The sequence below is a fragment of the Schistocerca gregaria genome, chromosome 1 (genome assembly GCF_023897955.1).
Source record: "Schistocerca gregaria isolate iqSchGreg1 chromosome 1, iqSchGreg1.2, whole genome shotgun sequence".
Taxonomy (NCBI): Eukaryota; Metazoa; Arthropoda; class Insecta; order Orthoptera; family Acrididae; genus Schistocerca; species Schistocerca gregaria.
Window position 1 is genome coordinate 287,269,046 of NC_064920.1, and position 14,985 is coordinate 287,284,030.

Genomic DNA, 14,985 nt, shown 5'->3' on the forward strand with positions numbered 1-14,985 from the left:
CTGAGATTCTTTGGAAGAATCCTAAGGAAATGCAGTCCGAAAGCAAAGGAAGTAGGTTAGAGTACACTTGTTCACCCACTGCTGGAATACTGCTCACCGGTGTGGGATCAGTACCAGATAGGGTTGATAGAAGAGAGAGAGAAGATCCAACGGAGAGCAGCGCGCCTCGTTACAGGATCATTTAGCAATCGCGAAAGTGTTACGGAGATGATAGATAAACTCCAGTGGCCGGCCATTGGGGCCGTGCGCTCAGTCAGGAACCACGAGACCGCTACGGTCGCAGGTTCGTATCCTGCCTCGGGAATGGATGTGTGTGATGCCCTTAGGTTAGTTAGGTTAAGTGGTTCTAAGTTCAAGGGGACTGATGACCTCAGATGTTAAGCCCCATAGTGCTCAGAGCCATTTGAACCATTTTGAAACTCCAGTGGGAGACTCTGCTAGAGAGAAGCTCAGTAGCTCGGTACGGGCTTTTGTTGAAGTTTCGAGAACATACCTTCATCGAGGAGTCAAGCAGTATATTGCTCCCTCCCACGTATATCTCGCGAAGAGACCATGAGTATAAAATCAGAAAGATTAGAACCCACACAGTGGCATGCCGACAATCTTTCTTTCCACGAACAATACGAGACTCGAATAGAAGGTAGAACAGATAGGGGTACTCAAGGTACCCTCCGCCACACACTGTCAGGTGGCTTGCGGAGTATGGATGTAGATGTAGATGTAGAACTGTATAAATCTGAAAATCTCGAATGTACTCACATCACACCCGCACGTAAATCTGACAGGGCAGCCCAACTCGACAGCGGCTGGCTTCGATGCCTGTCGGTCTCTAGCGCATCGAGGTCTGTCCACATGAAGTCCTCTAGAGTACACGTGTGGTGAGACAAGAGCCATCGCGCGCGGCAGTCTGGACGACCGACCGCAGCTGGCATCAAGAGCCACGGGGTCCCAGGGAAACAATAACACGCCGCAATTCCGCCCAATTTCTCGCTTGCCTGCGGCCAGCTGCCGTGGGATGGGAAGCAATCGACCTCTCGGTCCACGATACCCCTGAGGGCTGCTCGACTTTGTCCACATATCGCACACGTCCAGTCGTACACTACTCTATGCTTGTAAGAGTTACAGCTTGATTTCCTGCATACATTCAAAGTACGATTGCCTTAACAACGTCAACAATGTGTACTCTCGTCAGGTGATTATGTGAAATCATCTGTCATATCGGAATATTAAGTTCGCTCGGCGTTTGTTTGATTTCAGTTTTCTTTTGACGCGCACAGAATTTTCGAATGCATTTGTCCCACTCTTACCACAATTTCCTGGGGCTCCCTTGATCATAAACGTGCTTGGAAACAGCTCATCTTGTAATGGTCTAGTAATATTCGTCCTTTTGGAGTACAAAATGGCTACAGTTACACAAGTAAGTCCTTTTTATTTAATTGATGACCGTTTTCAGATAGCAGAACCCATTCTCAAATCATCCAAAGAGAAAGAATGGTAAGTTCTGTGATAGCACACTTTTCATGTTAATATTGTACATACTCGTGTCTAAGTTCAAATGGCTCTGAGTACTATGGGACTTAATATCTGAGGTCATCAGTCCCCTAGAACTTCTCTCTTCTCTCTCTCTCTTCTCAGCGATCACAGGCCCTGTAGACCACGCGCTGCATCAACAATCTGCTTCCAACGCCTATCTCTCGCAGCCTCTCTCCACCCTGCGGAAATTCCTAATGCTGCAATGTCCTTCTCTATGTCATCTTTCCACCTTGTACGAAGTCGGCCCAATGGTCTTGTTGCCTGGAGAGCGTCTTCAAATGCTTTCTATGTAATTCTGTTGTTTTCCATTCTGGTCATATATCCAGCCCATTGCAGTCTCTACGTTTTAATTTCTGGTTGATCGTGGGTTGCTTCATTAACTGATAAATTTCATTGTTCTTTCGGATTCTCCATACAACATTCTTCAACACAGGCCCCAAATTTTTCTCATTACTTTTCTTTAAAAACATTCAGTTTTTCTCTTTCATTCTTTGTAATTGTCCAGCTTTCTGAACCGCAGATAATAGTGTTGTATATCTTCATCTTTGTGGTGATTGACAAAGCTTTGCTTTTGGGTCGGTTGATTAGTAAGTACAGACATCTTGACCCTCAGGCTATTCTTTCATTTATATCCACTGTTATGATATTTTTACTGTTGAAACGTGATCCAAAGTATTTACACTGGAGAACTTTTCTAAGTTTGGAATGTTGGTCAATTTCAAAGTAAGGATTTGGGTTTATGACTCGACCTACTTCCATATATTCGGTTTTCTCTTGGTTAATCAAAAGTCCGATTTGGCTGGTACTGTGCCTGTACATGTCTTTCAATTCTTCTTCAGTTTCACTCAGCAACATTATATCATCTGCGTAAGCCAGGAGTTTTACTTCACTGTGTTCGAATCGGAGACCATTGTACAGATGTAAATTACTCTCGCGAACCACTTTCTCTAATGCAAGGTTGACGATTGAAAGAGCGTCTCCCTGTCGAAAGCCAGTTTTAATTGGAAAGGTGGGGTATATGGATCCTCTGAACTTCACTGCTGCCTGGGAGCCATCCATGCATAGTTGTATCATCCTAATGACTTTACTGGGTATAATAAATTCTCGTAAGGTGTTGTAGAGGCTACTTATGTGGATGCTGTCGTAGGCTCGCTAGAAGTCAATGAAGAGACAGTGGATGTTTTTGTTAAATTCCCAGTATTTCTCAAAGATCTGTCGTGTAGTTAACAAATTATCAGTTGTGGAGCGGTTTGTTCGAAATCCAGCGTGGTAATCTTGAACAATGTTTTCCGCGTAAGGTTTAAGTTGTTCCAGAAAAGTCATTGACAGGATTTTGTATGTTATATTCAGCAAACTGATTCCTCTGTAATTTCCACATTCCATTCTGTTTCCTTTCTTGTGTATGGGACAAATTAATGCAGTTTTCCAACCTTCAGGCACCGTTTCAGTTTACCAGATCGTTGTGATAAGGTTATAAATTTCCTTGTGTAGTTTGCTTCCGCCCTCGTTTAACATCTCTGCTGATATCTGGTCGTCGCCTGCTGCCTTGTTGTTTTTGAGCTTTTGAATGGAGTGGATCACTTCCTGTTCTGTGATTCTACAATCGTCATTATTAACGCTGTCACTCTCAGAATGAGATTTTCACTCTGCAGCGGAGTGTGCGCTGATATGAAACTTCCTGGCAGATTAAAACTGTGTGCACCGACCGAGACTCGAACTCGGGACCTTTGCCTTTCGCGAGCAAGTGCTCTACCATCTTTTTTTTTACATAATTAAAAAGTCCCTTAGGAAAATGGAACTAAAAAAAACCCTAAGTGTCACTGCCACTTTTCATCCTATAACAAAAAATCTGATCCACTTCAGGCGTTGGCTCCTGAGTAAACCCACACCAGAGAGCTGCCTGTATATCAGGGGAAATACGGGGAATCAAGGTTAGGGCTATCCTTTGCCACATTTTTTTATTACATGATTACATTTAGGGAACGTGTACAAATGAGAATTCTAGTAACTAAGTGTTACAAGTAAGTGTTACAACAACAAAGGTGGCATAAAAGAGTAATCCAAAAATAAAAATTTAAATCACTGATCTAATACCAACTAAAAGGTTCTTCAATAATGTAACTGGTTCCACTTTGAGCCTCGCCATCGTTATCAGATATCTCCAATTGCACCTTTGAAGGGCATCTGCAACGGAAGCATTCTGCTTCGCTAGTGCCTCAAGGAAAACAGCATCCTTGCACCAGCTTGTCTCTTCCTTCGCTCATGGCTCACAAGGCAGAACGTTCAGCCGTTTGTGTGATGCGGCACAGAACATTAACCGCAGCTTGACACTCCACAGCTGAGTGGGGGTTAACGAAAACGCTGCGTAAATAATTTGCGAAAAGCGTACGGTATTTCGGTGTGCATTCGAGGGCATTGTGAGCATTTTGTAGGAACCACCAGTAATCAAGCTGCTCTCTCTTTCTCTCCGTCGCTAAAGATGCAGGCGACGATAAGTCCTTTGAAACATGTAAGCGCATGCTATTTTGCAGCCGGAAAGTAAGTTTCATCGGGACAGAGTAGGGTCTGAGGGTCAATCACACCCGGTGTGACCCGGAGGTAACAAGCCAATATATTCTGTGTTAGTCGCCAAACTCCGGACGATGATGCGCAAGTAAAACGAATTTCATCGGTATCCAAAAGGTGACAATCTGGCCAGTGAACCGTAGGGTACTTGTTTTCCACCACGTTATGGGGAACAGCACGCAGAAGGTTGGCATAAAAATCTTTCGCCTTTGGCGGACGCGTGGCGGAGAGGTTCGAGTTGACGTAGCTGTAATCAAGACTGAAGGTCGACACATGGGAGAGCTGTGGTGCGACGTCCGCAACAGACACCGGCGGGACGTTAGAGACTGGCATCAGAACCTGTAGTAAGCGACCCGTGAGAGAGGTATATTGACTTTTCCATCGTTTCCTCATGTTGCTAATGTAAAGGATAGCTGCTCTCGCCCTGACGTTGACCAATTCCAGCCCTCCTTTGTGCACTGGGAGGGTAATAGTGTCGCATCATACTTTAAAGATATGACCTGCGGAAACGTAGTAACTGAAGACCGCCTGAAGCCGGCGACCTATCTGCAGCGGTAGAGGGAGGACGTGTGCCACGTGGTTGAGTTTTGATGCCACGTAGAGGTTCAGGTATTCAACACGTTGTAGCTGATTCAAGTCGCGGATCAGGTTCTCTAACACCATTGCGCGTATGATCTGCATTAACCGTCGGTAGTTTGCTGCAGATGTTTTACGTACATCTTTCTTGAACGTGATTCCCAAATATCGCAGATCAGAAACTGGTGGGAGGGCAGCGAGGGCTTCCGGTCCGAGACAACGCCCAATATCCAACGGCGCCGACTTGTTGATGTTCAGAAGACTGCCTGCGGCCTGTCCATATCGGTCAATCCAGGTTAGTACGCATTGAACTTCGTCATTGGAACGAACCAGCAGCAGCAGGTCGTCAGCGTATGTCCTATAGCGAAAGGTGACGTTCCTCAGCGTGATGCCAGATAGGCGGTGGGTAAGGCACCCTAAGAGTGGCTCGAGTGCGATGGCATAAAGGTAGGTAGAAAGGGGACAACCCTGTCGTAGAGACCTCTTAATGGGTACTGTTCCTACCGTCCTTCCATTGACCTGGACGTGTGAGCTGCCTGCGGTCCAAAGACGCCGTAGGGTGTCGATGAGGCCCGGGCGGAATTCCATACAGTCCATCACTCGTAGGAGGAAGTTGTGGTGCACTCTATCAAAGGCGCGGTTGAAATCTACGGAGACGATCGCCGCTCTCAGACGGCACGCAGAAGCGATCGCTATTAAGTCCCTGCAGTCACCGGTGGCCATGTGTATGTTGGCTTCTCCCCCCTGCTACGTTTGTTCTGGAGCGAGGATTATCGTCAAAGTTGTCTTAATACGGCTCGCCATAGTCCTGGTGAAATCTTGTAATCGGCGTTCAGCATTTAAGCGGCCGATAGTCGTTAATCGATAGCCCTCCACCTGGCTTGCGTACCGGTATGAGAAGACCTTCTACAAACGCTGGAGGCATAACACAGTCTGGAGACATAAGTTCGCTGAACATTATAACCCACCGAGGCATCATGATGTCACGGAAAGTCCGGTACAATTCGATGGGCAATCCATCAGGTCCCGGAGAGTTATTGACCGCACCTTTGTCCACGGCGTCTTCGACTTCTTCGAGTGAAATTTCCTCTGTTAGTGCATTGACGGTAGCCTCGTCGATATTACGTGTTACCTGCTATAACACTTCAGTAGTGGCCTCGTCATCGACGGTTCATTCCTTGTAAAGATGACGAAAATGATCCTCCACCGCCTTTACTACGGTTGATTGGGTCGTACATAAGCGACCGTCGCGTGTCCTGAGTTGTGTGATTAAATGTTGGCGTGGTCGGCGCTTATCCACCACAACGTGGTACGTACTGGGTTCCTCGCCAACCGTTCGGTCGTGCCGTCGCGAGCGGACTACTGCACCTTCTAGTCGGCGCTTCGTCAATGATAGTATGTGAGCCTTGATTCTGCTTTGGTCATGTTGTCTCTCCGGTGAAGGGGATAAGGCGTCGAGGTCCCTGAGTGCCGCGTAGTAAAAATCGAAGGTCTGTCGATGCCACACAGTCACGTCCTTGCCATATTGCATAAGTGTCCTATGGATTGCTGGTTTGGCACAGAGGAGCCACCACACCATGGTCTAGGTGTATCGTGGGTGGCGGCGTTCACAGTCAGTCCACGTTGCTGCAACTTGCCGACGGCAATCCAGGTCCTGGAGATGAGTTGTGTTGAGCTTCCAAAAGCCATTGCTGCGCCAGACTTGTTGGGGGCGTAGGTGTATAGTGCAGATATAGGCACTGTGATCGGAATAGGTTTGAGGCCATAGTCCGGCGTCCACCACACCTTGTGTGAGATCTTGTGACACATATATGCGGTCAAGTCGGCTGGCCGAATGACTGCTAAGATGAGTGTGGCCAGAGCGGTTACCGTGGACTTTTTCCCTCGTGTCGCACAAGTGAAGTTCTTGGATCGTCGCACCCAGTTCCGGACAAGTCGTGTAATGTGGGATTTGGTCCTTGGGGTGCAGTACGCAATTAAAATCGCCGGCAAAGACGCTGTCGTCGTATCGTCCAAGGAAAAGGGGAGTAGAATCTGGCGCGGTCGTGACGTCTTGTGGTACCCGACGGCGCGTAAACATTAATGAATCGGGTGTTGAGTGCCGTAAATGCTATTCCTCGCGGGGAGGGAAGAAACGTGACGTCGGTAACTTCAATACCTTCACGCACTCCGGTATCTGCAGGGCTGTCACATGTGTGGTGTAACCGTAAAAGTGCGGGAGTGCAGTCGTTTTCACTTCTTGTAGGAAAGCAAAGTCAACCCCCACAGCTCGTATGGTTTCTTTCAAAAGTTGGATCTTAACAGGAGAACTGATCATGTTGATATTTATTGTCGCCAGGCGGTAAGCCTGGCAACGCGGTGTTTGGGCGAGGTTATCCATGTTGAAATTGGAGAGCGAACGTCGGAAGTGATGTCACCCCCCACCGAACGCGGTCCTCCTTGTGCTGCTTATGCTGCATGATCCGGCGGCGCCTCAGCTGGCCGCGGGTGGGGATGTTGTGTCTCGACGTCCTCGGCCCACGTAGCGGGCGCGGATGTCTGTTCATGTTCCATAGCCTCGGAATGTTTGATAGTAAGGGACCGGGCGACTTCGCTGCCTGCACTGGTACCTTCCCGCTGCTCACTGTTTCTGTCAATGGGCTGATGCTCGAAAGCTGCATGTTTTTTCTGTCTGTTCTGCAAGGTTGGATTCAGTGGAAACACCCTCAGCTTCGCGGTTGACTTCTTGAGTAGTCAGTTGTTCTTCCTCGGCCGAATGCGAACCGCTGTGTTCCGACACGGTCCGACGACGGCGCTTCGGTGATCGCTGTTTCCGTACATGGCCTTCATTGTCAGAAGACAGCACTGACTCACGCTCCACCGGAACAAACGCTTCGGCCGGTACAATGAGGGAATCAATTGCCATCTTACTGGCGTCAATGTCTGTCGCGTTCGGTAGCTCCAGAGTCGTAGTACTATTTTCCACCACTGGCCAGGTCGGCGGATCATCCAGATTTTTGTCCGTGGAAAGTGATTCTTGTACCGCTGAAGCGGTCAGCCGTGTCTGTTGTGTGGAGAACGTCGTGAGCGCCGCCACGTAAGTTACGGGTAGAATAGTCTTCGCCGCTGGTGGTGCAACGTCCTTCGGTGGGAGTTGTGTGATCCGACGCTGGAGGCACTCGGAACGAAGGTGACCTTCCGTGCCGCATCCGGAACACGTCTTCGGCTGGCCGTCATAAATAACTATGGCCCGGTATCCTCCTATCTGTAGATAGGATGGCACGTGTCGTTGGAGATCTATGCGCACTTGGCGTACTCCATTGAGTACTGGATACGTCTTAAACTGGGTCCATTTTTCAGCCACGTGTTCGTGTACCGTGCCGTAGGGGCGGATCGCCGCTACAACTTCTGCCGCCGGGAGTTCAAATGGAATTTCGAATATGTGTATAGTCCGCAGTCCCATTGCGGCATGGCCGACCTCGACGTTGCCAACATTGCCATCTGCGTGGCAGAAGCGGAGTTCTTGTTTCATCTCTCGAAGCACCTTGTCGCAAGTAGTTTCGTTTATGAGCTTCACATAGACCGTGCTACTGACGATGGAAAAGTGAATGCCGACAATGTCGGCAGCCGGGATCTTGGCTTCCTCTTTTAAAAAACGTTCGACTTCGTGCGCCTTGGTCGGGTAAAGTCGTTCCGAAATGTGAATTTCAAGGTTGATCTTCTGTATTGGTTTGCCATGGTCTGGTAGCGCTACGGCGTCACGTTAGTGTCGGCCGAAGAAAGTAAACAAGGCGCGTGGGCCTTCTCTGTCAGCGGAGAGCGGCTGCGAGAGCCGCACTGGCCATCTGAGATACCGAAGCACGACTCACGCCCGGCCCTCACAGCTCTACTTCTGCCAGTATCTCGACTCCTACCTTTCAAACCTTACAGATGGTAGAGCACTTGCCTGCGAAAGGCGAAGGTCCCGAGTTCGAGTCTCGGTCCGTGCACACAGTTTTAATCTGCCAGGAAGTTTCATATCCGTTCTGGTTTGTCGGGTTTCCTATTGAGCCATGCCAGAGCTATTACTTCCATCACTGATTATCCAGGCTATTCAGAAAGTGAGTGCTATAAATGGTCGATCCTGTAATATTTCTAGAATATAATATTATGTTGTTAAGTCAGTGATCAGTATTTATTTTCAGAGTGAAATGATATGAAAGTGATCTCATTTTATTATCAGTCGGTTTGTGTAGTGTGCAGTTTCTCAACCTCTGTTTGAAGCCGTAGTCTAATATACACAGTCGTGACACGAAGGGGTGCTGTGAAAAGTGTTACCGTCTGACAGTTGGAACGACACTAGCGTCCCTAGTGGCAAGCAGTCCAACCGTAAGGTAAATTATCACTATCAATAATTTTCTACTACGTTAACGAAACAGTTACTATATTTTTACGTTCCAAGAATTACTGCATCATCAGGAGATGTGAATGATCGTGAAATGCACATAAAAACTCTAGAATCTCAGTAATTTGGTGACATAAGCTCCAAGTTATTCTTGAAGAAATGGTTTCGAATATGTGTCTAATTACAGCTTACTCCGGTGAAAGTAAGAGATAATAAGCATCTATTTCATGCACGAGAAGCATTAATATTCGTCTGTGCCTGTTATTATGCTAGGCACATTTCCGGAAACTTAACCAATTTCTGTGGTGTCTAATTATTATCTCATTATTATACTTATCTCGACTTTCTGATACACTATTATTTTTCTAAATTTAATTACTTTTGCTTCAAAGATGAATGTGCCGAATTCTTTTGCTGTTAATAGCTCAGATATAGCAACAATTGTATTATTGATTTCTTCTGTGTTTGGAAACACTATAGTTGCTTTAAACTTTTTTTTATCAGTTCTGCGTCGTTTTCCCCTCAGGTAGAGTTGTGGTGGCTTATTCGATACGTTAAATAACGTTGGTATTGTATTCCATACAGCCGGCCGCGGTGGTCGAGCGGTTCTAGGCGCTTCAGTGTGGAGTCGCGCTGCTGCTACGGTCGCAGGTTCGAATCCTGCCTCGGGCATGGATGTGTGTCATGTCCTAGGTTAGTTAGGTTTATGTAGTTCCAAGTTATAGGTGACTGATGACCTCAGAAGTTAAGTCCCATAGTGCTCAGAGCCAGCCAACTCGTCCACGTTACACATTCACTGATTTTCATGGAAATGTAGCGACGAAATGTCACGTTTTTGAATAGATATCCGACGTCTTTCTGATAAAGAATAGGTTCTCTGTTGTTTATTAGCCTTTATTCTTAAGAGGAAACGACGTGCGGCTCCCTCCGTCGGAGGTTCGGGTCCTCCCTCGGGCATGGCTGTGTGTGTTGACCTTAGCCTTACTTTAAGTTAGATGAAGTAGTATGTAAGCCTAGGGGCCGACGATCTCAGTTTGGTCCCAAATGATCTTACCACCAATTAAAAAAACGTTATTCAGTAAATATAAGGTACAACAGAATTGTAAATAAACTGTCCTGTAAAGTACTGTTTGATACCAGTACCTCTCAGTGTCCTTAGGAGACTGAAGAAAGACAAAATATCTTTTTTCTAGTTAGTACCGATTTTTATGGCACTACATATGTTCCCTATCGTAAGAATCTGTGTTGCAAATTCTTTTATTCTATACTATTCGCACACATCCGATATCATATTCAAAAGCTTCAGTCCGTTTACAGTGCTGCTGTTCCACTCCATAAAGAAACTGAGCACCAGCGTCGCGATTGTATGTGCTAGACTGTGGCGAAGCAACGACTTCGTTCATTTCTTGGAATTGAATACTTTGATTAATTTGTTTTGTTTGTAGCACTGGAGAGGTGGAATATTTTTAATACTCAGGTGTATGCAGTCATGATTGGTCTACTGGTTAATTGACTTTTTGCTTTGTCTTCCGGACAATGCACAGCCAGGACAAAAGCAGCACTGGCGCAAAGATGCGAGCTGGTGCCAGTGCCATAGAGTCCCGCCACTGGCGCGAGTTCCACGAGCGCCACGGGTGGCGCTGAGGATGAAGATATCGACTTAGCCTCGACCAGCTGCCGGCCGACTACAATCCGCCAATGACCGGTTGAAACGGATAGAAGCGTACACGGAAGAGATAAGAGCAGCTCTCGCCCAGTTGGTAATGGATCATTGTCCAGGGCTGACTTACACAGGAAACATCGTTTGGTGAGCTCTTAGAAGAGAACAGAGACATTTGCTATGTACTGTGAAGATTGTCTATGATTACTTGCACTTAACCATTGGCGTTTCTTTTGTAATATTACATGCAGTTTTGCGGACTTCATTATTCGCAAGTCACATAGATAAGTAAACCGTTTTAACTTATTTGTGTGGGTTTGTTACTAATTTGCTTGAGTGTTGTAGAAGCTTCGTTTTCCTATCCTGTTACCTCACCCTGGGGCATAGCTGCGTAATAGTGGCACAGAGAAATACTGCACCAGAAGCCTTTTCGCACACTCACGAACTCGGTCTACGGTAACAACAGTGTCAACTCGGCCTCCACAGCAATACCGACGAGGCCTTTACAAAACTGGCGACGAGCGTCTACAAAACTCGCGACGAGGGTGTACAAAAGTTTTCCCATGTGTTTTCAGTTACGCTCCTTTACACCGTGGTTAACCCGAACCCGTTTATACACCAAAGTCCATTTGAGCTAAACAGTTTCGCTCGGTATTCTAGATAACTAATTGCCTTGAAACAGAAACCTCCTCTTCTGCCAAAACCGAAAACAAGAAAATGACAATCAACAACAGATCTACCGTCCTGCATAATTCTCACCAATTTGTTAGTAGACCCCTAGAACAAAGAAAAAATAAGTGGGAAACCTTATCGGTCTTAACTGCTAAGGTCATCAGTCCCTAAGCTTACACACTACTTAACCTAAATTATCCTAAGGACAAACACACACACACATCCATGCCCGAGGGAGGAGTCGAACCTCCGCCGGGACCGCCCCTAGAACATATTCTTAGGCCAAACATTACGAGATTTCTAGAGTAAAATAAGTCTTTGACAGGTGTTTGCAAATCACTAAGCATGTGAAACTCAAGACACACACTATAGACTTGTGAATGATAAAGTCTGCAACAGCAGTAAGAATTATTTATTTCTAAAAAGGAAAGCACCACATGGTTTCGAAACATATTAGTATGTCTCATCAACTGCTGCATATTGAAATGTGACTAGTCAAACTAGGCATAACTAAGGTTAAAAAGGTTAAAATATGTTAAAATAGTGTGGCCATGCAAGAGAATATCATCTTTAATCCTAGGCTTCCTGAAAGCCTCTGGAAGACTTACGATTACAGAGGATGACCGTCTGGGTGCCTTGTACCAAGGATGCACCATTTTATCATATATTAACCTTTGTCGACTCCCATTTTAATATGCACCTTAAGATGGGGTATATGTCTTGAAACCGGGTAGTGCATACCTTTTTAGAAATAATTTTTACAACTGTAACGGATTTTATCATTGAAAGTGAATAACAGCAGTGAATGTTCCATCAATTGAAAAGCGATTCTATGCTTTTATCGCCAGTGTCGTGTATGCAGGAAGGCATGTTGATTCAGTGTGTTGAATGTTTCATTGCTTTTGAGTCAAAATCACTTCATGGACTCAAAAAGTAAATACCTTCCTACGGTATATCTAATGAGGTTTGTGACTGGCTTGAAAATTTTCTGACAGACAGGGTGCGTCACTTTTCGCTGGTTGGAGGGTAATCCATTGACACTAAAGTAACCTCTTGTGTGTTTCAGGTAACTACAAGAGGATCCTGGTTTATGTTATACATGGTAATTCCGTAAGGTTACAAACTTACAACGATAATGGAGAACGGTAAATGTATCAGCTTGTAGTAAGAGACGCTGGTTCGGAAACGACTTCTTAGAAAATTCGTAAGAGAAAATCGTTCTGAAACTTCTAAATGTGGGCTACTTTTACAGTAAGGTTTCTGCTCACCTTATTTTAGGAGGAGGTAGTATGGACTAAAATACCAAAAAAAGTAGAGTAAACGCGTGCTGTAAACTGTATACGTTCAGAGATATGTGCAATTCTTCAGTAGAACGGATGTGCTTTACAGTAGCGAGACTTGATAAGTGCTCATAGCTCTTAAGGTATGCACTTTAGAGAATATGTTAACCGGACATGTTTTTCATGTTTCGGCCCTTACTACCTGCTCCTGAAGTACAGAAAGCAAAGAGTTTGCAGTATAGGAGGTTCACAGTCAGAGATAGCAGAACGATTTTCTCTTATAACTTTTGACCTGGTCGCTTCCGCTCCAGCGTCTTACTCAAATTGATACATTAAACCTTTCCATCATTCTAGAAAGTTCCTAACATCTAGGAATTACCCTGGATAATCATCCATAAGATCAGACAATCGAAAGTGTTAAAAAGCTTAGCACCTTACTTAAAGTAACAACAATACACGAAATAAAACAAAAATTGTATTAATCTCTTATATAACTGAGAACGCTGTTGTCTATTGACGTCGCATGATGACAAATCTATCTCGTGAATATTAAGTGACAGAGTCACGTACACTGCATTATTTCTTATAACAGTAATCAGTAGCGTTATGTATCAATGAACAGGTATCACTCAGTAGTAACCTTTATTGAATTATTACGTCGTTCTACAATGAGACATTTGTTCCCTTACCCTGACAACTAAATGGAGAAAACTTCCAACGCTTGCATTGTAGAAACATCATAACACCTTAGATAATCTAGCGCAATGGAGCACCTTATAAGCAGTATATTCCATTGTGTAAAAGGTAGTGTATTTCCTCAATCATCAAACGAAATTGTGATCAACCACCTATTCATAAAACGTGAATATCATGCAGGCAGTTGAACTGAGAGATGATGCGAAATGAAAGAATATAGAAATACAGTATAACAATTTTAAACAATACAGCAAAATCAGTTGAACTGAGTGGATTATAAGAACCGAGTGGAGCTTTTTTCTCCCAAACCCTGTCTTTCCCTACAGTTTCCACCGTGCGTATCTTCCTCTAGTATCATCGACGTTGTTTCCTGATCTCTTTACAAGTGTTCCCTTATCCTGTCCCTTCTTCTTGTCAGTGTTTTCTCTATGCCCCTTTCTTCACGGATTCGGCCCAGAACCCCATTGCTGGTCGTATCAGTCAGTTTACTTTTCAACAGTCTTCTGTAACACCAGACCTCAAGCGCTTGGATTGTTCTCTGTTTCGGATTTCCCACTGCCCATCGTTTACTACCATAAAATGCTGTGCTCCATTCTCAGAAGTTTCTCTTTGTCACATTGATTGATACCACTAAACTTCTTGTAGCCAGGATTTCCCTCTTATGCCTGTATTCGATTGCTTTTTATCTCCTTCTTGATTCATCCGTTTTACATTGTTTTCCTTCCAAGCTATCAGAACCCCTTAACCTCGACTACTTTTGACCACCAATTTTGATCTTAAGCTATTTCTTATTCTCCTTTCTGCTACTTCTGATTTCTTTAGTCTTTTCCGATTTATTCACAGGCCATATTCGGTACTCCGTAGACCTTTCATTCCATTCAACAGATCCTGTAATTCTTCGACATATTCACTGTGGGTAATAATGTCACGTGAGCGAGTCTTATTACTGATATGTTTTCACCCTCAATTTTAAGGTCATTTTAAAACCTTACTTATTTTCCCTCACTGCTTCTTCGGTGTATAGACAGGAGTGAAAGACTGGCTCCCTACCGTGCAAACTTATTAATCTGAGCACTTCGTACTTGGTCTTTCAGTCTAATTATTCCCTTTTGGTTCTTGGGCATACTGTATACTACTCGTCTTTTCCTACAGCTCACTCCTATTCCCCTCAAAATCTGGAACATCTTGCACCAATTTACATTGTCGAACGGCCCTTCTGTGGCTACATACCCAATGAACGTGTCTAGCTGCCGCTATGGCCGATCGGTTCTAGGCGCTTGAGTCCGGAACTGCGCTGCTTCTACGGTCGCAGGTTCGAATCCTGCCTCGGGTACGGCTGTGTGTGATGTCCTTAGGTTAGTTAGGTTTAAGTAGTTCTAAGTCTAGGGGAATGATGACCTCAGATGTTAAGTCCCATAGTGCTAAGAACCACTAGAACGTGTCTTGATTTTTCTTCAGTCGTGCTTCCATTATCAAACACAACGTCAGAACTGTCTGTGTGGTGGACCCTTTACCTTTCCTAAAGCGAAACTGACGTCAAGTAATAGATCCTCAATTTTCTTTTCCATTGTTCTGTATATAATCGCTGTCATCAGTTTGTATGCAAGACGTGACTGTGCTATGGTCCTCGCACGTATCTC